The sequence below is a fragment of the Callithrix jacchus genome, chromosome 3, assembly GCF_049354715.1.
Source record: "Callithrix jacchus isolate 240 chromosome 3, calJac240_pri, whole genome shotgun sequence".
Lineage (NCBI taxonomy): Eukaryota > Metazoa > Chordata > Mammalia > Primates > Cebidae > Callithrix > Callithrix jacchus.
Window position 1 is genome coordinate 15,429,498 of NC_133504.1, and position 24,039 is coordinate 15,453,536.

Consider the following 24,039-nt stretch of genomic DNA (forward strand, 5'->3'; position numbering starts at 1 on the left):
TGCATGAGAATACTTCAAATTTTTAACCCTCCTTTTGCTGATGCTCTTTTGGATTGTTTCAAGTTCTGGATTACTACAAACAAAGGTGCCACACACATTCTTGTCCACATCATTTTGTTGCCATTCATTTTCATTTCTGTTGGATAAAAATCTAAAAGTGGAGTTATTAGGTTAAGGAATATTTTACTAGTTAATTTAGCTTTATAAGAAAACTATAAGCTGGGCACAGTGGCTCACGCCTGTAATTCCAGCACTCTGGGAGGCCAAGGCAGGCGAATCACCTGAGGTCAGGAGTTCAAGACCAGCCTGGCCAACATGGTGAAATCTTATCTCTAATAAAAAATACAAAGATTAGCTGGGCGTGGTGGTGGGTGCCTGTAATCCCAGCCACTTAGGAGGCTGAGGCAGGAGAATTTCTTGAACCCGGGAGGTGGAGATTGCAGTAAGCTGAGATTGTACCACTGCATTCCAGCCTGGGTGACAGAGTGAGACTATGTCAAAAAAAAAAAAGGAAAGAAGGAAAGAAGGAAAGAAGGGAAGGAAGGAAGGAAGGAAGGAAGGAAGGAAGGAAGGAAGGAAGGAAGGAAGGAAGGAAGGAAGGGAAAGAAAAAAGAAAAATGAAAGAAGGAAACGAAGAAAGGAAGGAAGGGAGGGAGGGAGGAAGGGATGGAGGGAAGGAGAAAGAAAGAAAGAAAAGAAAAGAAAGAAAGAAGAAAATTACAAAGTTTTTTCTAAAATAGTTAAGAATTTACATTCCCACCAAGAAATCTACAAGGGTTCTGATAATTTTGTATCCCAGCTAACATGTGGTGTTGTTATTTTTTTTAATGGTAGCTACTTTAACCTTGTGAATGTCTCTCATTTTATTCTTAATATTTTTATTTTTAGTATTTCTGAGTACATAGTAGGTGTACATGTTTATGGGGTACATGAGATATTTTGATACAGGCAGACAATATGAAAAAGCATGTCATAGAGAATGGGGTATCCATCTCCTCAAGCATCTATCATTTGAGTTACAAACAATTTATTTACATTCTTATTTTAAAATATGCAATGAAATTATTATTGACCATAGTTGCTCTGTGGTGCTATCAAATAACAGGTCTTATTTATTCTTTATAACTTTTTTTTGTACCCTTTAGCCATCCCCACCTCTGCCGTCCTCCTCTTCACCCCAGCACCCCCATCCTCCCCAACCTCTGGTAACCATTCTCTACTCTCGATGTTCATGAGTTCAATTGTTTTGATTTTTTGATCCCACAAATAGTAAGAACATGTGATATTTGTATTTCTGTGCCTGGCTTATTTCACTTCATGTAGTGATCTCCAGTTCTATCCATGCTGTTGCAAATGACTGGATCTCATTCCTGTTTATGGCTGAATAGTACTCCATTGTGTATCTATACTGCATTTTCTTTATCTATTCATCTGTTGATGGACAAAATGTTAGCTATTGTAAACAGTTCTGCAGGAAACATAGGAGTGCAGCTATTTCTTAGACATACTGATGTCCTTTCTTTTAGGTATATAACAAGCAGTGGGATTATTGGATCATATAGTAGTTCTATTGTTATATTTTTGAGGAAGCTCCGAACTCTTCTCCACAGTGGTTGTGTTAATTTACATTCCCACAAACAAGGATTCTCTTTTCTCCACATCCTTGCCAGCATTTGTTCCTACCTGTCTTTTGGATAAAAGCCATTTTAACTGGTGGGAGATGATATCTCATTGTAGTTTTGATTTGCATTTCTCTGATGATCAGTGATGTTGAGCACTTTTTCTTTCTTTTTTTTTTGCCATTTGTATGTCTTCTTTTGAGATGCATTTATTCATAGCCTTTATCCATTTTTTGACTAGATTATTATATTTTCTCCCATGGAGTTGTTTGAGCTTCTTAAATGTGCTGTTTCTTTTTTGTTTGTTTGTTTGTTTGTTTTGGAGTCTCACTCTTCTTCTCTAGGCTGGAGTACAGTGTTGCAATCTTGGCTCACTGCAACCTCCACCTTTTGGCTTCAAGTGATTCTCCTGACTCAGCCTCCCAAGTAGCTGGGATTACAAGCATCGACCACCATGCTCAGCTAATTTTCTTTGTGTTTTTAGTAGAGATGGGAGGTTTCACCATGTCGGTCAGGCTGATCTGGAGCTCCTGACCTCAGATGATCCCCCCGCCTCAGCCTCCAAACATGCTGAAATTACAGGTGTGAGCCACAGTACTTGGCCTTATTCTGATTATTAATCCTGTGTCAGATTAGTAGTTTGCAAACATTTTCTCTCATTCTGTGGGTTTTCTCTTTACTTTGTTGATTAGATCTTTTGCTGTGCAGAAGCTTTTTAGCTTGAGGTGATCCCGTTTGTCCATTTTTGCTTTGGTTGCCTGTGCTTTTGTGCTTCTGGGTATTGCTCAAGATATATTGCTGAGACCAATGTCCTGTAGATTTTCCCCAGCTGTTTTTTGTAATAGATTCATAGGCAAGGGTTTTAGACTTAAGTGTTTATTTTAATTTGATTGTTACATAAGGTGAGAGATAGGATTGCAGTTTTATTCTTCTGCATATGCATAACCAGTTTTCCCAGAACCATTTATTAAAGAGACTCTTTCTTCCCCACGTGTATGTTCTTGGCAATTTTGTTTAGAATGAGTTCACTGTAGATGTATGGATTTATTTTTGGGTTCTTTTCTCCGTTTCATTGGTCTGTGTATTTTTTTTTATGCCAGTATCATGCTGTTTTGGATATTATGGCTCTGTAATATAATTTGAAGTTAGCTACTGTGGTTCCTCCACTCTCTTATTTTTAAATTATTTTATTTGCATTTCTCTGGTTACTAATAATGCTTAGCACTTATCATGTATTTATTGTCTATTTATATATCTTTTTCTTGTGAAGTACGTCTTCAAACCCTTTTTAAATTTAAAAAATTGAATCATAGGACTATTTTATATTGTCCTGATTCAAGTTCATTATTTCTGCCTTAACAGGACTAGTAAAATACTATAAGAAAAGCAAATAAACACAAAATTACATAATACAGTTTTAAGTTGTTTAATAAAAACATGAATTCTGTGCAACAGAAGAGAGAGGAAGAGGCAAATACTTTGGCTATAGGTGTAGAAGATTATGTCACTGAAAAGTGACTAAGGGTTTGCCTAACAAAAGAGGCAATACAGAATGTAAGAAAAAAAAAGTGTGAAACACAGCAAGGAAAGTTAGTTTCATGAGCATGGAAACTTGTCTGTTTATTCATTAAAACCTGACAAACTCTTAGGTCTTAAACAAACGTGTGTTGAAAAATGAATAATCAAATTCTTGTGACCTATAGGTTTATGGGTAGCATCAGCAATGTTACTATAGAGGAATGACATGATCTTACTTACTTATTTTGAAGGATAACTTTAATGATTATTTGTATAATTAATGTCAGAAGGGAGAGAATAGAAGAAGTTGAAGAAGTTAGTTTGGAATATTTTGGTAGTATTTGGTATTCGGTCATTCATTTAGCACATATTTATGGAGGACCATTGTGTGTCTCACATAATTGGAATTTTACCAAGGAAGAACAAGGTATGAATCCTTCTCCCAGAGAGGTAAAAATAGAAACAGATAGTTACATGACAGTGCAAGCATTATAGTGATGAACGTGTTCCCCAAGGGCCTGTGTTTGCAAGGCCATTCTTGGGCATTAGAATCCCTTCCTGGAGCTGAATCTACGTGGGTATCAGCCAGAAGAGGGAAATTGGACAAATGTTTCTACAAAAGATGTACCATAAACAAAGAGAATCTCTGAGACCTAGTGAATACAGTAATCAAGAAGCAGCTTGGAATTCATAGAGATTCAAGGTCAAAAATAGAAGTAGATCAGAGATAGTTGGGTGTCAGGTCTTGGGGAACTTGTAATTATGTATAGAAAAGTTTGGGTTTTATCCGGTCAATGATGAACCACTGAAGTGATACAGGCAGAGGAATGGCATAATCCAACTTACCTTTTGTATAGATCATTTTAAACTTTATGTGATAGATGAAAGAAGACAGGATTGGTATGAAAAAACCAGCTGCATTGGTTTAAGGGGTAAATGATTAAGGCAGCTAGAAGGTTTCTACTGAAAGTGATCCCCTTTATTTATCAAAATTACCTTATAATATCAAACAACCATGGTATGGTTCTGATTTAAGATACTGTTATCTTGCCTGTCTCTCATTATTCACAATTTGAAACTGAGAAGAGAGACTTAGTGTTGTGTTGCTTGCCAACTTCAGTAAAACATAACAGGTATCATTAATGTAGCCAAGAGAAGAGGGATTCTAATTTAAGAAAAGTAAATTTTTAGAATCACTAGCTTGTACAGAGAACCTGATTCTTCGGTTCTGAAATCTAGGCTGATTTATTTTTTAACCAAAGTAGTCCAATTGACTCAATTAACATTGCATTTCTAGATATATTTTTTAAATTCTGGAAGAGATTTTGGAATAAAAATAAATGGAGAGTCTAGTACTAAACTCTTCTCACTCAAGTTCTTAAGTGCATGGCTCCCTAATTTTAGATACCTTATATTCCAAAGAATGGGTCTGTAATAATTTTACAGTTTAGGCAAGAAATAAACTCACTAAGGGAATCCAGTGGTAATAGAAACATTGTGCAATAAATGAGTATAATCCTGTCTTTTGTTGTTTTGAGAATTCTTAGATATGCTGGTCTCTGGACTGCGTACAGGAAGATGCATTTCTCACCTCTCTGCGGCTCAATATGTAAGAGATCTGACCCTTTGGGACACATGTCACAGGCTTTCCTTTCAGCTGGCTTCCTTTCAGCTGAATTCCATCAATGGGAGGCACTGGAGTAAGACTGGACAGTGGGAAGTATGGAGAAGCCAGGGTATTTATTGTCTTTGTTCTCTGACTTCAGCCGCACCTCTCAAAAGCAGCTCCTCTGAGGCTCTAGTTTCCAATGTAAGCCCATCCAGAATTCAGCCACTTGCACTGACCCTGGACACTACAAACATCACCTCCTCCCCCAGTCCAGGCTGGACACAAGCTTCCTACTTAGTAATCCCGAGGATGTCTCCCTGTCTTCTGTGTGGCTTCTCAGCTCTTCTGTCCCCTATTCATCCTATTCCCTGCATTAACTTTTTTGATTTAAATGCTTAGAGTGCTTTTTGTTTTCCATGTTGGGCCCCGGCTGATTGATGAGGCAAGCGAGATCTTTAAGTGCCTGAGTTAATCATCTTGAATTAAACATTTTCAGTGAATATAATCATTTTCCCTGATACACTATTCAAATGGAAGATGCCACCTCAAAGAAGAGGATTTCTGGGTGATTTGAAACAAACAAATGAACCAAAAGTCCTGTCAAACACCAACCTCTTGTCATTGACTAATAGAGAATATGGCCTCGAATAACAAATGTGATGGCAAGTTGCTTTACCAAGATATTATTTTATTCATTTCTCCCCTGCTTCCTGCCCCCATCCCAACAAGATAGACAGGGCCTGTGGTGCCTATCTAATGGGGAGATTTTTGCAAGGCGGAAAACAGAAGCAGAAGGCTTTTGGAGTTAAAGCCTTTTTGAATTTTCTTAAACTTTTTTTTTTTTTTTTTTGAGACAGAGTCTCACTCTGTCACCCAGACTGGAGTGCAGTGGAAGGATCTCAGCTCACTGCAACCTCTTCCTCTCCTGCCTCAGCCTCCCAAATATCTGGGACTACAAGCGTGCACCAACACGCCTGGTTAATTTTCTTTTTTCCTTTTTTTTTTAGACGTAGTATCAGTCTGTTGCCAGGCTGGAGTGCAGTGGCACGATCTCAGCTCACTGCAACCTCTGCCTCCCGGGTTCAAGCAGTTCTCCTGCCTCAGCCTCCCGAGTAGCTGCAGTTACAGACGTGCATCACCACACCCAGCTAATTTTTGTATTTTTAGTAGAGACGGGGTTTCACCATGTTGGCAGGATAGTCTCGAACTCCTGACCTCGTGATCCACCTGCCTCAGCCTCCCGAAGGGCTGGGATTACAAGCGTGAACTACCACACCTTGTCAGGAATTTTCTTAAACTTTTTAAAGAACTTGGAAACCATCATTCTCAGCAAGCCAACACAAGAACAACAACAACAACAAAAGAAATAGTGCTGGGTCCATAACTGGGGTAGAATGAAGACAGAAGTTGAAGCTACAAGGCTTTTGAGGAGTTAAAGGCTTAAGTTTTTAAAGGGAGCAGAGATCTCTGGATCTCAGGAGTAGCTGAACTCACATCACACTCCCAGGTGCCTCCCTGACCAGGTTGAATGATCTCAGGGGATAATTTTCTGGTGCACTCAGGGAGGCAGGATGCTAGGTACCTGTGACACCAGAAAGTTTGCCACAGACACCACAGACCTCTGTGGCCTGAGGAACCATGTAGATCGGAATATTAAGTGTCAGTGGTCTCCAAAGCAGACTGATGTGGGATCTTACCATCTACTTTGGGTTCCCTGAAAGCCCCCGAGTCTTCATCATCCTGCAATGTAAAGCTTCCCCAAAGATAAAGTCTAAGTTCCTCCCACTCTTGCAGGATGGAAACTAGAAGTCAGAACTAAGTTTGTTTTAAGGAAATAAATAAAAGTAACACTAAATGCATATCTGAATTTGCTGACTCACATTTATGCCCATTGCAAAAGTAATAATATGTAGTTCATTCTTTTTTATTTGTAAAGCTATTGCAAATCATATTTTAACTACTAGCAAAGTTAACAGCAACTTTGCTTAGTAAAGGTCATAGGAAGAGGCCACAAATGGAGAGATTCAGGATTAATAAAAGACAATGTATAGAAAACATAATAAAACAAATGGCAAAGTAGATCAAAGGTTTCAGGGTAATAGTTTATGCCAAGGTATGATTATGAAGAGTTACTAAAAAAGCTGTTAAGGCATATTATAACTTGAAGTAATTATTTAAAAAACACTATTATACCTACATATCATATACAATGCACAAACCAAATAAATATTCGTTTTCAACTAATTTCTATCTTATTAAGTACTTATAACGTCAAATAATTTTATCTTGTATAATTGAGACTGTACCAATATCTTACTGTTACTATATTAATAGGTTTATTTGGAATTTTAACTTGTTCATAATATGTCATCTATTTAAATTTATTAGTAACTATATATCTCTTGGTGATATACATACCTGTAGATATTATTTTTTCTCATCTGTGTTTTCAAAGTCTTCTACAAAGAACATGTAACACTTTTGAAATGTTACTTACCTTCCAAGTTCTTAGTGTTTTCTAATTGGCAATAAGAAAAGTTAATTAATTCACCATTTTTTAAAAAGGTAGAATGCATTGTTTATATCAGTATTACTTTAATTGAAATTAACCTAAATTTACTCTGAGAAAATATAAATAGGATTTTGAATCGTATATTCTTTATAGCGAGCAAATGGAGTCATTTGGTTTATTCCAACCCTTATGGAAGCTTACCAAAGAGAGGAAAATGGATCACATATTTAAAAGAAAGTTTGCTACACTGGTAATATCTCAAGTCATTCATTGGCATACTGAATCGTAAGGTGATTTTGTTTTAAAGATCAAAGATTTTGTTTTGCCTCTAAGTATTTGAGTTTGCTTTAAAGTTCACTGATTAATGGTTTCTCACTCTGTAGCATTCTAGGTCCCCTAAAGCACAAAGTTATACAGTGAAATGGATTGCAAGACATCAATTATAACACACTTATCAATATTGTATACTGATTTGGGAAGCAGTGTGCTACTGTAATAGTGTTTTGACTTTTGGAAACAGAGAATGGGATTAAAACTTGGACCTGCCACTTAGTGAGTGCATGTCTTTATATATGATACTGAATCTATCTTTGAACTTCAAAGACCTTTATAGAAGAAAAGGGGATCATGTATCCTTTATGTAATATTTTATATATGGATTTGCCTCCTAAATGATACTGGAGTGTCCTCAGAATTAATTAGCTAAAATGATTTAACCACTCCCTGTTTGATGGACTTTTGAGTGGTTTCTGTTGTTTTACTATTAAAAATATATACTGCCAACATTAAAATCATTGTATTCTGTTTCACTCTGAATTAGAAAGGATGAAAGTAGAAAGGTAGAAAACGTAGTCTCATTGTTAACTAGAAGACCATATTAACTATGGAACACACTATTTTTGCAATTTCATGGAAATCTCTTTCTTTTATTGAAAAGCAACTGTGGGCAGAATGGAACAGCTATTTCCTCAGAGGAGAGTCAATCTATCAGACACAGTTAGCCTTTTATATTTTGTGACTCTATCTGTTGATCTAAGGCAGAGCAATTACTCTTCTAGCATCCTTCCCTGCTTTTTTGCAATATACAGAAGTATCTTGGTATAGATTAGATATAAACGATTTCCCGCTTGGACTTAGTAGTCGCTGACAACATTTAATTTGGTCTATCACTTTTCCTTTTATTTTCCTGTTCTGAGCAAAAGTATCTTCAAATAACTTAAACAAATGTATTGTAATTCTAAGATGCGGACAGTCTGCTGTCTTATCTTCTGTTTTCTAATTATATCTACCATCTCAGTTTTAAGATGAACAAAGAAGGTAGATAAGGCACTTGTGAAATTATCAGCCACACTGAGACAACAGTATTCTCAGAAGTAGGAGTTAAGGGGACTCTGAAATAAGAGATTAATTTATTTTTAATCTCTGATTTTTTTTTTTTTTAAGGATTGGACTTTTAACCAATCCATTTTAACAGATATGACCTCAGAGATATAATGTGAGGTGTGGAGCTCTCAAATGCTGATCATTATATTTTATATCATTTTGTTAGTAAATTTATATTGCTTTTGCTTACCAAGGTTTAGCATCTTCATGTCTTACAAGATCAGTTGATAGATATCAGAGTGCCTTAGACTATACATTCTTAGAATAAACTTAAATTCTTTAGTGAACTTCTGTTTTTATTTAGGAAGATTAGGAAACTTACTAGATTATGCAAATCTGATCTGAGCAAAGATTTGAAGATATAAAACTAATGAGGTTAGTTATCCCCACCTGTCTTATAAGACATTAAGAAGGAGTATTACCTATACAGAAGGGTGTGTTTAAGAAGAACTGGCAGAGGAAAGAGAGGAGGGCCCCATGAAGGTGCTGGAGGATCAGGAGGAAGAACAGACAAGGAGGGAGAAGGAAGTCAGCTTAAGGGAGGCCTGGAGGGAGACAGATCAGTGTAAGGTCAAGAGAAAGGGAGAAGTGTTTATGCAAAACAGATTTATGTAATCTAGCTGAGTTCCCTAACCTTCCTAAGTAAAAACAGAAGTTCACTGAGGAATTTCAGTTGGAATTTAGGTACTCCCTGTTTTTATTACCTTTTCTAAGGCATTCTTAAGGAATAAGTTTTAGAAATTTCCTAAGCTGTAGAGGCCGCTTCAAAAAATAAAAAATGCTGATCATAAATAGTTGAAATTTGTAAACTTCTCCTTTCCCACGGCATGTCACAGATTATTTTCTTCATATTTCAAGTTTTTCTAGTATCATCAATAAAGTTCAAAGTTGTCCTTAATAAAAGCCTGCCACAGTTTAAGAAACTGGACAGCAACCCACAGTTTCATTGATTCAAAACAAGAGAACCTGAGCTTCAGGCCCTTAGGTCTACCATCACTGTCCCCAATGCTTGTCTTATCCTTGGGAGTGATCCATTAAGTAGCGAAACAATGCAGATGAAAAAGCTTACACAGAGGACAATTAAGATGGAAGAATAAAACTTAGTGTTTTCAAGCAAAGGCAAAGGGGGCAGAACGACGGTCAGAAGCAGGACCAGCCCAACTGTCTAGTCACTCAATGGGACTCCAAAGAGAGGAGACATCAACAGAGTGTGTGGCATGATGAAGTGCTAAGCACCAGAAAACACAGTCCTAATCTGAGTCTTGACGTTGAAACCTTGGAAGAAAATCAGTCAGAACAATATGGGTAAAACCTGGAAGACGGAGCTTTTTAGTGAGGTTTATCAAGAGAAATTACTTGAAGTTCACCTGATTTTGGGAATAGTTGGTCCGAGATGGTTCTTTTGCATTCACTGCCATTGTTTGAGGAATTTGAATTATGTCAACAGGGTGAGAAGGGGCAGTAGGGGAGAAGGTCATGTGCCAGAGGGGATGGGGGGAAAGGACAGCTGCAGGGATCAGGCACATGAGAGAGCCGTAGTGGAAATGTAGTCCTTCACTCTCTCTTACGAAGTGGGTAAACATATTTATTGAATAAAAAAATGAAAGAATGCACAATAAATATGAGAAGTAAAAATAGAATGCAACAGGATTTCACAGTAATGACCTTTACTCCAGCAGGACTGTTTACGAATTCATGAATTAGTAGATACATGAATTACAGGTTGAAGGATAAACAGGGTTTTGGTCATTTGAGAAAAGGAAAGGACATTCAGTAGAGAGAAGAAAGCATAAATAATAACCAAGAAGTGAGAAAAAGTAGGGAAGGGATACGGAACAATGAGTAGCAGATTGTGTTTCTAGATGTATTTTTTGAGGTTAATAAAGTAAGTTTGGATGAAATAAGAGGGTATCTTGAGTTCCTATTTAAGGATTTTAAATATTCAAATGATAAATGCCTGTGATATGATCTCTCAATTAGGTAGGATTCATATTAGCAAGATGCCATTTTGTTAATTTTGTTCTTGAGAATGTAAGTTGTAGTTTGCTATAGTTACCAAAAGGTGGCAAAGTGACATGCTTGATAGTTTTAAAGTAGCAGACTGCTTCCCAAACAAGCCCTCTGATTTTTGTTGAGTCTATGTCAACACACATATGACATACAAGATAACAATGAGCAAAAGCCACATTGAAGTTTGCTGTACTGCGTGTTGATCTCTCTTCCTGGCAATCCTGCAGCATCACAGCCTGCAATATTATGAATCATAGCCTTGCCTTTTCATTTTATTCTTTATTTAGTACTATAATTATCTAAATGAGTTTTGAAATTATGAGTTGAAGCTTCAGACTAGTCTCTGATTCTGCTATTCTGAGTATAAATTTGGTTCAATACTTTACATGTCTTAAAAAGAAAAGAGCAATGCAATTTTTAAGAGAGTTCAAATTCTCACCACCTTCTCTTCTCCCTTACAGCTTCTCAAGGAATGACTACTGTCTTGAAATTAGAATGATTTTTTTTTCTTCTGTCTGTTTCTGTTTTAATTACTTAAACTGGTGAATGCCTCCTAACAAAGACCATCAGGAAATCTATGTTTGAATAAGTTGGGTACATTTCAATGATGGAAAATGCACATGCTAAGAAAGTGTGGAGCATCTCAGTGAGAGGGCGTTAGGATTTCTTACAGATCTGGACTTGCGTTGGGTAAGTCTGGGAGGACTCAAGGAAGGGTGTGACCTTGCTCCGAATTGTTTACTGTTAGGAAGCAGAAGTAATTCTATTATTGAATGTCTTACCAAATCTTACATAAAGGGAGGGAGGAATAGGACAAAGCTAAAGCTGTAATTGGTAGAGAAGCAACCATCAATCACTCATGTTAGCTGGGAAGAGGAAAGGACATTCAATAGAGAGAAGAAAGCAGAAATAGAGGAGGTTTGGTCATACTTGTGGTTTGGATACGATTCCTGCTTTGCCTTTGTTTAATATGAATTCAGACTTGTTTTTATTTTGGCCCATAATGATTACAGGTGGCTTTGTCTGATGTTGATGTTGATGTGAAGTTACTTATGTTTAGTAGAAGAATATTAAGGCCAGGTCATCAGTCTTATAAAGGTGAGTTCCAGGCCAGACCCTAGTTTTTAGTGTTAGCTTTGCTTACACATGTCAAGGGCTGCTTTTTCTATATATCTGTATCTATATCTAGATGCATATACTCTATATTATTTAGGCTATGTATCATTTTTTTGTTTAAATGTATATAAATGATATCATACTGCATGCATGACCTCTAATAATTTGCTTCTTAAAATGTTCATTCTTAGAGGGGCATGGTGACTCATGTCTGTAGTCACAGCATTTATGGGGACCAAAGTGGAAGGATCACTTGAGGTCAGGGGTTTGAGACCAGTCTGGGCAGCACAGCAAGACCCCATCTCTACAATATAAAAATAAAAATTAGCTGGATTTGATGGCATGTACTTATAGTCCTAGCTACTTGGGAGGATTACTGAAGCCCAGGAATTAAAGACTGCAATAGGCCATGATTGCACCACTGCACTCCAACCTGGGCAATAGAGCCAGATTCTGTCTCTACAAAATAAAATAAAATAAAATAAAATAAAATAAAATAAAATAAAATAAAATAAAATAAAATAAAATAAAATAATAAAATATTCACTCAATATATTCAGTTTGCTTCTTTTTGACTGTGTGTATGGTTTTCTATTATACAAAAAGCCTACTAAGTATATGTGGACATTCAATTTAATTATGCAGTTTTGCTATTATAGGTACTGTTGTCAAGAACTGTAACTAAGAATATATTTTACACACATACATACGGATTTCTTTAAGGTGCTTATTCTAAAATGAAATGACCAGATTCTATAGAATGGCCATTTCAGCTTTACTAAATATTGTTAAGTTGGTCTCCAAAAATGTCCTGCATTGTTACAGAGTTTGTTTTCCTGTATCTTTCAACAGCACTTGTTAATCAAGTTTTCTCAGTCTTCTGGGTATGCAGTAGAGTCTCATTGTTATTTTCATGCGCCTTTATCTAATTATTAGTGAGCCTGCATGTTTCATTATGTAAATTTTGGCCATTTGGTATTTCCAATTTTGTGCATGGCTTATTTATATTATTTGGTTATTTTGCCATTGAATGAGGTGCTTCGCTTACTGATTAGTAGTATGTTTTCACATCTTTTAGGTTCCTATTAATTGTATAGTCAGTGACTTATCTTTTCCTTTTTTATGGCATTTTCTTTTCTTGTTTCCTTTTTTTTTTTGGACAGGGTTTTGCTCTGTCACCCAGGCTGGAGTACAGTGGTGCAAATGCAGCTCACTGCCACCGTGACCTCTTGAGCTCAAGCAATCCTCCTGCTGTAGCCTCCAGAGTATCTGGGACTACTAGCACAAGCCACCATGCTTGACCAATTTTAAAATTTTTTAGTAGTGGCAAGGTACATGTTGCTCAGTCTGGTTTTATGGCATTTTCTAACCCAGAAGTTTTAAACTTTCATATGATCAAATTTATCAGTCTCTAAAAAAATTGTAGTATTTGCCATTTAAAAATCCTATTCTATTCTAATGACAAAACTATTCTCTTTACTTTTCTTCTAAAAGTTATAAAGTTCTATTTTTCACACCAGATCTTTAGTTCACCTAATTGTGTGCGTCTGTGTTCATAGTTTGAAATAGGGATTTATTTTTCCATTTTAGCCATATCGTTTGTCAGTCGTCCAACACTTTTTTCCCATCTGATTTATAATGTTATCTAATTCCTAAGTCTGGTTTCTATAATTCCAAGGATCTATTTCTAGGCTCTATATTAGTTACATTGTTTAATTTGCCCAGCACTATGGCAGTATCATAATGTTTAGTTGTGCTTTTGTTTGTTTGTCAAAGCTGACTTAGCTCCTTGGATTTCTTTTGGGAATTCAAAAAGCATTGCACTTAGTTTATACAATTATAGGGAAAATTTCCACCTTTCAGCATTGAATTTTTTTATTAGCCAATATGGTCATTATCATCTTTTATTTAAGCCATTTCTGTTCTTCAATGATTTTTAAATTTTCTCAGTAAAGTCTTACAGATTGTTTTAGACTTAGGTCAAAGCACAGTTGTTAAAAATGTTATTTTTTGAATTTTCATATATCAATCATATTCAGCAACCTTGCAGAAGTCTCATATTTGCTAATATATAAATATTTTCCTTCTTTTGGATATGCTACAATAGCTTAACTATCTTTGTGAGTTATGACAACTTTGTTCTTTTCTAGTTCTTGTATATTTAATTTCTGTTCTTATTTATAGAAGCAAACACTCTAGCTTATTCCTGAATTAAAAGGAAATGCTTCTTACAATTTATTCTGTAGTATGCTGTTTCCTATAAAATAAATAAGTAATCATTTAGAGATTAAGACAATTTTCATTTGTTTGAAGCTTTGTTCTCCATAAAAGCATACTGAATATATCAATTTATTTTATCACACAAATGCCTCTGTTCAGTGTTTTTGCCTTAAATCTGTTATTATAGTGTTTTAAATTCAATTTTCTAATTTTAAGCTATCTTTATGTTCAGATGTTAAACCATCCTTGAATTCTGATTGCTATGTATTATTTTTTCCATTTTAAATTAGATTTTTACACTTCCTTTTGTAAATAAAATCAAGCTTATATTTTCTTTTTGATGATATTCTCATCTGTCTTTGGTATTAAAATTTATCTGGTAACGTTGCATTTAATTGCGAAATGTTCTCTTTCTCTTCTGCAACAACTCATACAAAATAGAAATTATCTCTCCTTCAAGTATTAATTGGGATTTCATTTAATAATATCTGGACCTATGTAATCAATGGGTAAAATGTTAACTATTGATTATTTAAATTGTCATTATGTAATTCAGGTTTGTTATTTCCTTTTGAAAGAGTTAACTTATGAATTTCATGAACATTTTCAAACATACTTAAGAAATTATTTTTAGTGTATTTTATTTTTTCAAAATTTTTATCATGGTTATATATTTATTATGTCTAATACCTTACCTTTCCTTCCTCATTCTTGATAACACTTCCAGTAGTCTGTCAAATGTATTAGTTTTCTAAACACTAGGTTTGAAAGTGTTCTTTCTTGTATTCTTGATTTTAAAAATTCTAATTGCTTCCAGTGATTGTGTTTTTTCCTTGTATTTTGTTCTTTTAAGAGAACAGATGAATTTGTTTGAATGTTTTTCTTTCTAAAATATGTTGATAAGGCTCTAAATTTTCTAATACTGTTTACTCTGCATTCCTATACATTTTGATGGATAATTTTTTCACTAAAGTTCGTTTATATTTTGTCAAGTTTATTATTAATTTTCCTTTAACTCACACATTATTTAGAAGCTTTTAACTTAACGTTTTTTAACCTTTTTATAACTGATTCCTTAGTTGCTTGCATTCTGATCACGTGACATTAACGTTATATAACATTGTTTGGCAGTTGTTGAAACTCAGTTTTTAACTTGATATTTGATTGGTGTTTATAAATGTTTCATGTAAACAGTATTTGAAAAACAATGTGTTTAATTATTGGGTGCCAGATTTCTTATGTGTCCACTAAATAAGTTTTTGTCTTGTTTTTGCATTCTGTATCGACTTTTGTCTAAAAACATTTTATTGTGATATTAACTTTTGATTAGTGACATTAAATTAGCTATCAGCTTTTCTTTGATTTGTATTTACCTGGAATGTATACTTTTCCACTTATTTATTTTCATGTCTTTTAATTTTTTTGGTTTCCACAATTATATCTTATATATTGACATAGACATATTTTCAAAATTCAATTAGAAGCAAGTTACTCTCATAAGACTTATTTGGATTTCTGAGAATTTGGCTTTATTTCTTGCGCGTGTGTGTGTGTGTGTGTGTGTGTGTGTGTCTGTTCAGCGAAGGTCTACCCTTACCATTTTCCTCTTCTTTCTCTCTATTGTATTTTGTTAATCAAATGTTTTTAACTGTCTTTTGTCTTTTCATTATATGAATTTCTTATACCTTTACATTTTTAACATGCACAAGTGATGTGACACAGTCTTAATTCAGTCAATATCTCCATTTGACTCTGGTCCATAGAAGGACCTTTTGGTTCAGTGACCTTATCATACTTGTGTAGTTATTTCAGTAAGGTTCTGTGAGTTATGAACTCCTTTAGGCTTGGTTAGTCTATAAATGTTTCACATTCATTCTTGAAAGGCAATTTAGCTTGCTGTAAGGTTCTAGCTTGACAGTTATTTTCTCCCATCATTTTACAGACATTATACTTTCTGTTGGATTACATTGCCGCTTTGGAAGTCTTCTTTCAGTCTAATTGTAATGCTCTTGTGTATACTGTGAATTTTTTCTTCAGTTTTTTCTTTCTTTTTTTTTTCTTTTTGAGATGGAGTTTCTCTCATTACCCAGGCTGGAGTGCAATGGCGTGATCTTGGCTCACCTCAACCTCCGCCACCTGGGTTCAGGCAGTTCTCCTGCCTCAGCCTCCTGAGTAGCTGGGATTACAGGCACGTGCCACCATGCCCAGCTAATTTTTTGTATTTTCAGTAGAGACGGGGTTTCACCATGTTGACCAGGATGGTCTGGATCTCTTGACCTGGTGATCCACCTGCCTTGGCCTCCCAAAGTGCTGGGAGTCTTCAGTTGCTTTTAAAGTCTTTTTGATATCTAGTAATTTCCTGTAATGAGTGCAGTTGTGGAAACACTTCGATTCACCCTACTATTGGTATATTGTGCTTCCTGTATCTGAGACAGTGTGTTTTATTAGCTAGGTGAAAGTCTAAGCTTTTATTGCTTTTGATATTGACTTAGCCTCTACATTTTCTCATTTTGGAACTTCTGTTAGATATATATATAATTTCTTTATTCTGACTTTCATGTCTCTTAATGTTATTTTTGTATGTTTCATTTTATCTTTTCATGCTGTATTCTGAGTGATTTCCTCAGATCTTTCAACTCCCTTAAATTTCTCCTGTGCTCTGTGTAAATTGCTGTTTAATACATTTATTAAAACTGCTAAAAAAAGTAAAACTCAAAACATGTATATCTAAAATACACAAATTGTAAGTATAATAATTACAGACCAATTAATTGTCACCATGTGAACACATCTATGTAACCACCACCCCAATTAAAACTACAATTTATAAGCAACTGCTATTTTGAGCATGGTGGTGCAAATGTCTTTCAGAGATTCAGCTTTCAATTATTTTGGAGATATATACCCAGAGTGGGATTTCCAGAATAAGTATTTTTTTTCTTTGAGACAGTGTATTCCTCTGTCACCTAGGCTGGAGTGCAATAGTGCAATCATAAATCATGGCAGCCTTGCCCTCCCAGGCTCAAGCCATCTGCCCACCTCCTAAGTAGTTGGACTACAGGTGCACACCACCACACCTAGATAACTTTTAAAATATTTTGTAGACGTGGTGTCTCACTATGTTGCCCAAGTTGGTCTTGAACTCTTAGTCTCAGGAGATCATTCAGCAAGGCGTGTCCCTCATACCCATCCCAGATCATCCTTCTTAATTTAAACACTATCTATTTATTCCTATCAGCATCAATTGCTTTTGTCTGTTTTTGAAACTTTTATAAATGTGAAATGTGTACTCTACTCTGTCTGGTTTCCATCACTTCACATAATCCTCGTGAGACTCTTCTATTTTGTTACAGGTAGTGCTGGTTCAATAGTGTTCATTGTTTTATCATATTTCACTGTAGGATTATACCACAATTCATTTTTTCCTTCTATTATTAATGGCTGTGTTGCTTTCATGTTTTGAATACTATAGAGAGTGCTACTTTGAACACTTTTGATTCACATACAGATGTACATTCTGAAAGGTATATTCCTGAAGAGTGGAATTGCTAATCGTAAGGTTGTATGAGAGTTCCTGTTGTTCAATATTCTTTAGTATTGACTATCTCTGCCATTTTACCATTTTATCTCAAAGAATTTCCATATTTGCAAAGAAATTTGAAAACAGTAGATTTCTAAAAATATTTTTAATATGTCAAAGAAAGATTTCATCTAGAGATAAAAATAATTGGTCAGGCATAGTGGCTCACGCCTATAGTCCCAGCACTTTGGGAGTCCTCAGCAGGCGATTACCTGGGGTCAAGAGTTTGAGATCAGACTGACCAACATGGTCAAACCATGTCTATACTAAAAATACAAAAAAATTAGCTGGGCTGGTGGCCAGCGCTGGTAGTAACTGCTACTCAGGAGGCTGAAGCACAAGAATCCCTAGAACCTGGGAGGTGGAGCTGGCAGTGAGTGGAGATCATGCCACTGCACTCCAGCCTGTGTGACAGAGCGAGACTCAAGTCTCAAAATAATAATAATTATTAGTATTATTTTGATCACAATAAATGGCACTTTACAAATACCAGGTCAAATGTCGGATTTATTGGAATTTTAAAATAAGAGTGGCCTTTGCCTTCTTGCTTTGTTCTATTGTATGAAACATTCTGACAATATTTGTACTTAGTTTCCTAAAGGAAACTTTATGAAAGAACCATGAATATAGTTGCTAGAACTGTTTCATATACAAATGATGTGAATCATCACTAGTATATAAAAATGTTGAACGAAAAAGAAGACAATGAATCTAATGATTTTACATTCTTTGTCAATGCTTGTCAGTTGAGTCATAGAAGAGTTTTTACAAAGATTTATAGTTCTGTTAATCACAATTCAAGAATTAAAAAAAATGCTTGACAAATATTCAATAATCAGGGACAAAAATAGCCCCATGATTATGTTTTATTAGCAATGTCACACTGTGCTACACATGAATTTAAAGCCCCAAGGAAAAGTAAAAGCTTATTTTTGAGGTAGCCAGGTAGATATGAGATTTTATTTTGAAACTGAAACTTGCATAATACAAATCAATAAGATTTATGTTATGTATTTTTCAAATATGAATTAATTTACAGAAAATTATAATTGTAATCATTTGCTTGTAAAAACTAGAAGAAAAATTTCAATAACATTTCTCCATTGGTAAATTTAGAATTGTTTTTATTCTATAATACCTTAGTGAATGTGATGTCAGTATTGAGTTGACACAAAAGTAACTTTGCTTGTTTGAGACAGATGTACTTTTGAGAGACAGTTTTGAAATGGACGTGTTCTTGCTTAAAAGCCAAATCTATTGTTCTAATAAAAAGATAAATCGGAGTTGTCAATATTGCAGATATCAAAGGAAGATAATTTTTGATATTCAATTCAGTTATTAGGAAACTTTCAAGTAAGTTTGTAATAACTTGGGAAGATGCATCGATTTTCTTACTGTAAACTCTATGAAGTATAAATACAGATCAAATACTTCTGATGAAAATTTAGTATCCAAAAGAAGCTGTGCTATAAGTATAAAATGCTTACTGATTTTGAAGACTTAGTGAAAAACTAATGTGAATTACTGTCTCCTTACTTTTTTATATTGATTGGATATTGCAAGATAATATTTGGTTTTGAATATTTGGTTACATAAATATTAAAATAATTTTCTTCTATTTTTTAATGTGGTTACTACAAAATTTAAAATTACATATATGGCTCACATTGTATTTCTATTGTACAGTGTTAATCTAGAGCAGTCACTTAAATGTGCATATTTTCAGAACAAGCCATCCCAATCCAGTATGTTACAAAGCAAATCGGGTTAAATGCCTGTGTTTACATCCAGTAGTTTCCCATTAGCTTACTTCCATCAAGAAGTAGGATAAATTCCTTAGGATAGTGCAGACTCTATGGTCAAATATTTGGCTCTTACTCCAGCCATGTGAGTTACTCTTCTCTTCATTGTACTTTATTGTGTCTAAAGAAATAAGGTTTTTTTAAAAAATATACTTTTGATGATGTTAATTTCATGAGTTTTAAAACTTTACTTCAATCATTCCTGCTACTTAGAATGCCATTACCATCTTGATTGCTTGGTGAATTCCTACCAATTTTTCTAAGACCTTACTCTTATTTGTTCCTATTTTCTTGTCTTTTCTCATTGGAAGATTAATTACTACTGACCTGATCTGTATGACCACTGTGTTTTCCACACACCCCTTATCACCTTTTATCAAAATATTTTTGTTTGAAAAATTTACTTTCTTACCACATGTAAATTCTTTTTAGTCTTGTTCCCTACATTTTCTTACATGTCTGGCATAGCACCTGGTTTATAGCATATATATGAATATTTTAGGATAGAATGAAATGAATTAAGGGAAAATTAAAAAACTTAAAGTTGTTTAAAAATGGTAGTCTATGTCTATATGGAAATTTTCTTAGCTTTAATGGAAGAATACATTATTTGTGAAAAATCTGAAATAGTGCAAAAAAGATTATTTTAATTTTTATTTAGCAGGAAATAAGTTGTTATAACGTAATATATTATTGAAGGCTTACCATTTTTTATTGACAGTTTTCTTAATCATTCGGTAGCATAAAATAATTTTATTACTCATTTGTGCATTAAATTACTAGCTATTTAAATATTTTAATAAGTACATATTAGAGCTCACAGGAAATATTAAGGAAAATTTACATGACTAAAAATAATAATTGATACTTTTAAGGAGGCACGCCGCCGCAGGTACAGTGGAAAACACTTCTTTTTTGCCTTATATTAAATGGGAAAAGAGGAAATAGCTAAAATTGATTAATTGATTAAAATGATAATAAACTATGAACAAATATATAACAAATGATTAAACAATTATATGAAAATTATTCTAATCAATATCTCCCTTGTTTGTTCAGTGCTTTTGACTGCAAATTATGTGTCGATTCTTGCTTAACATAGTAGGTGCTTAAAAAGGCTTTTTCAATATTATTTAATTATTATTTTCTCAAATATTCAGTAATAGCATAACATTATTTTCTAACCAAATAATATACTAAAATATTTAGAAAAAATACCCATGTCTACTACCTAATAATTAGTGGAGGGAAGAAGGCCATTTTGCCTACTATTTTGATGTTGCTATATAAACATGCTTGATATGGTTTGGTTCTGTGTCCTCGATTAAATCTCACCTTGAATTGTAATAATCCCCATGTATCAAAGGTGGGAACAGGTGGAGATAATTGAACCATGGGCACAGTTTCCCCCATACTGTTCTTATGATAGTGAGTGAGTTCTCATGAGATCTCATGCTTTTATGAGGTGCTTCCCCCTTCACTCAACACTCATTCTCTTATGTCACCCTGTGAAGAGTTACCTACTGCCATGATTGTAAGTTTCATGAGGCCTCCTGTGCCATGAGGAACTATGAGTCAATTACACATATTTTATTTGTAAATTACTCAGTCTTGGGTATTTCTGCACAGCAGTGTGGGAAGGGATTAAAACAGTAAATTGGCACCAGGAGTGGGGTGCTGCTGTGAAGATACCTGAAAATGTGGAAGTGACTTTGGAACTGTATAACAGACAGAGGTTGGAACAGTTTGAAGTGCTCAGAAGAAAACAAAGACATGGGAAAGTTTGCTGCTTCCTAGAGACTTGTTGAATGGTTTTAACCAAAATGTTAATGATATCAACAATAATGTTCAGGCTGAAGGGGTCCCAGATGGAAATGAGTAACTTGTTGGAAACTGGAATAAAGGTGTCTCTTGCTATGCTTTAGCAAAAAGACTGTGAGCATTTGGCCCCTGTCTATAGATCTATGGAAATTTGAACTTGAGAGAGATAACTTTGGGTAACTGGCAGAAGAAATTTCTAAGCAGTAAAGTGTTCAAAGTGTGACTTGGGTGCTGTTAAAAGCATTCAGCTTTTTGTAATCACAAAAATGTGGTTTGGAATTGAAATCTATGTTTAAAAGGGAAGCGAAGCATGAAAGTTTGGAAAATTTGCTGCCTGATGAAAAGAAAAACCCATTTTCTGAAGAGAAATTCAAGGTGGTTGCAAATGAGGGGCCCAAGGTTAATCACCAAGAAAATGGGGAAAATATCCTGAGGGCATGTCAGAGGCCTTCATGGAAGCCTCCCTACAACAGGCTCAGAGGCCTATGAGGAAGAAATGGTTTTGTGGGCTGGGCCCAAGACCTTGCTGCTTTGTGCACTCTTGGGAACTTGGTGCTCTGTCCTAGCTGTGGCTAAAAGAGAGCAAGAAACAGCTCAAGCCATTGCTTCAGAAATTGCAAGCCCAAGCCTTGGCAGCTTACATCTGGTGTTGGGGCTGCAGTTGCATAGAAGTCAAGAATTGTGGTTTGAGAACCTCCAACTAGATTTCAGAGAATGTATGGAAATGCCTGAATGTCCAAGCAGAAGTGTACTGCCGGGGTGGAGTGCTCACAGAGAATCTCTACTAGGGTAATTCAGAAGGGAAATGTGGAATCAGAGCCCTGACATGGAGTCCCCACTGGGGTACTAAGTAGTGGATCTGTGAGAAGGGGACCACCATCCTCCAGACTCCAAAATGGTAGATCTACTGACAGCTTGCACCATGCACATGGAAAAGCTGCAGGCATTCAATGCCGGGCCATGAAAACAGCCAGGTGGGAGGCTGTACCCTGCAAAGCCACAGGGGTAGAGCTGCCAAGGTTGTGGGAGCCGACCTCTTGCACCAGTGTGACCTGGATGGGAGACATGGTGTCAAATAGATCATTTTGGAGCTTTAAGATTTGACTGCCCTGTTGGATTTTGGAGTTGCTGGGATCTGTAGCCTCTTTTTGGGGGCCAATTTCTCTCATTTCTAATGAGTGTCTTTACCCAGTGCCTTTACCTCCATTGTATCTAGGAAGTAACTAACTTGCTTTAATTTTACAGGCTGATAGGTGAAAGGGACTAGCCTTGTCACAGAGGAGACTTTGGACTTGGACTTTGAGTTAATGCTGGAATGAGTTAAGACTTTGGGGAACTAATGGAAGGACATGATTGTGTTTTGAAATGTGAGGACATAAGATTTTGGAGGGGCCAGGGGCAGAATGATATAGTTTGGCTCTGTGTCTCCACCCAAATCTCTCCTTGAATTGTGATAATCCCCATGTGTCAAGGGTGGGACCAGATGGAGATAATTGAATGATGGAAACAGTTTCCTCCATGCTGTTCTCATGATTTTGAGCGAGTTCTCACAAGATTTGATGGCTTTATAGGGGTCTTCCCCTTTTACTCGGGACTAAGTATCTCTCCTGATGAGCTGTGAAGAGGTGTCTTCCACTTTCCTGAGGTCTCTCCAGCCATGCAGAACTGTAAGGCAATTAAACCTCCTTCATTTATAAATTACACGGTCTTGGGTGAGAACAGACTAATACCATGTTTAACTATCTTTTTGTGTTTTGAGTCTAGAACACTGCAACTGGATTGCTGTCCTTGTACGTATAGAATTACTTTTGTTTAGAATGTCACATAAAAATGACTCAGATTTGCTGTCCCTCACTTTTTGCCTAACATTGAGGCAGGGACAAAACTTCATCCCTGGAGTCATGTGCAGAGGCTTGGGCCACACTGTGCCCACACATGAATCTGCTGTCTGCATTCACCTCAGGACAAATGCCACTTCCCTGCTGGACCTCACCATCAGATATCCATGGCTTTCGTTTCCCTGATGGCAGGGAATCATCAGGCATATTCCTTCCAATGATGTTTCCAGGGCTTCCAAAGCTGGAGAGCTGGTTTCTGCCAAAGGAGGGACAGGTGCCCGTGTGGACTTTGAGGCACACTGTGTTTATGCAGAATCTGTTTGTCATGATAGTGTCGCCGGTCTCTGTGACCCTTCTTGTCTCTTAGCTAGACTCTTATTATTTCTGGCCTTTGTCTTATCTAACATCAATACAGAGAAACAGATGAGGGGCAAATACTAGACTGTGACTTAATGGTGAGAAAATAGCTAGGAAAAAAATTTAAAAAGGACTCGGGTTGTTCAGAGCAATGGCAGAAATTGCCGGATTGGTTGAATCCTGTTTCTCCTCCTTATTCTTGGCATTTCACTTGGACTAATGCTGAGAAAATTTCCCACTTTCATGTTAAAGCATACCCTTTCAGGTCTCTTTAGTGTGATCTTCTTAGGTGGCATTTTCAAATGTCTTAAATTGCGCATACCACAGGACAGATTTGACTGGAAGGACGTGGTTACCATGGTACTCAAAAGACAGCTTCCAGAAAGAAATGCATCTTCTCCACAAACAGAAGTAAAAACTGAAAATAGATAGAGTGGCATATTTTCTCTCCAGAAATTGAGGACAAAAAGTACAGTATATGTTAGTAAAATGCCAAGTCTAATTTTAGTTTTTAAAACTTCCTTATTACTTTAAATCTAATACATTTAATGAATTTTAATGACGACTTTGGCCATTGCATGAGTCATATTATTGCTCCTGTAGCACAGTCTGGTTGGGGGTCAGTATTCTGGAAATCTAATATGAGCTGCTTCA

The 24,039-nt window shown here is 35.7% G+C and overlaps 1 protein-coding gene across 1 annotated transcript in view; it reads left to right on the forward strand.

Moving 5' to 3' along the window:
• The window catches only part of GPM6A (glycoprotein M6A), a 379,853-nt gene that overhangs the window by 107,560 nt on the left and 248,254 nt on the right, over nucleotides 1-24,039 (forward strand). The window lies entirely within an intron of this gene.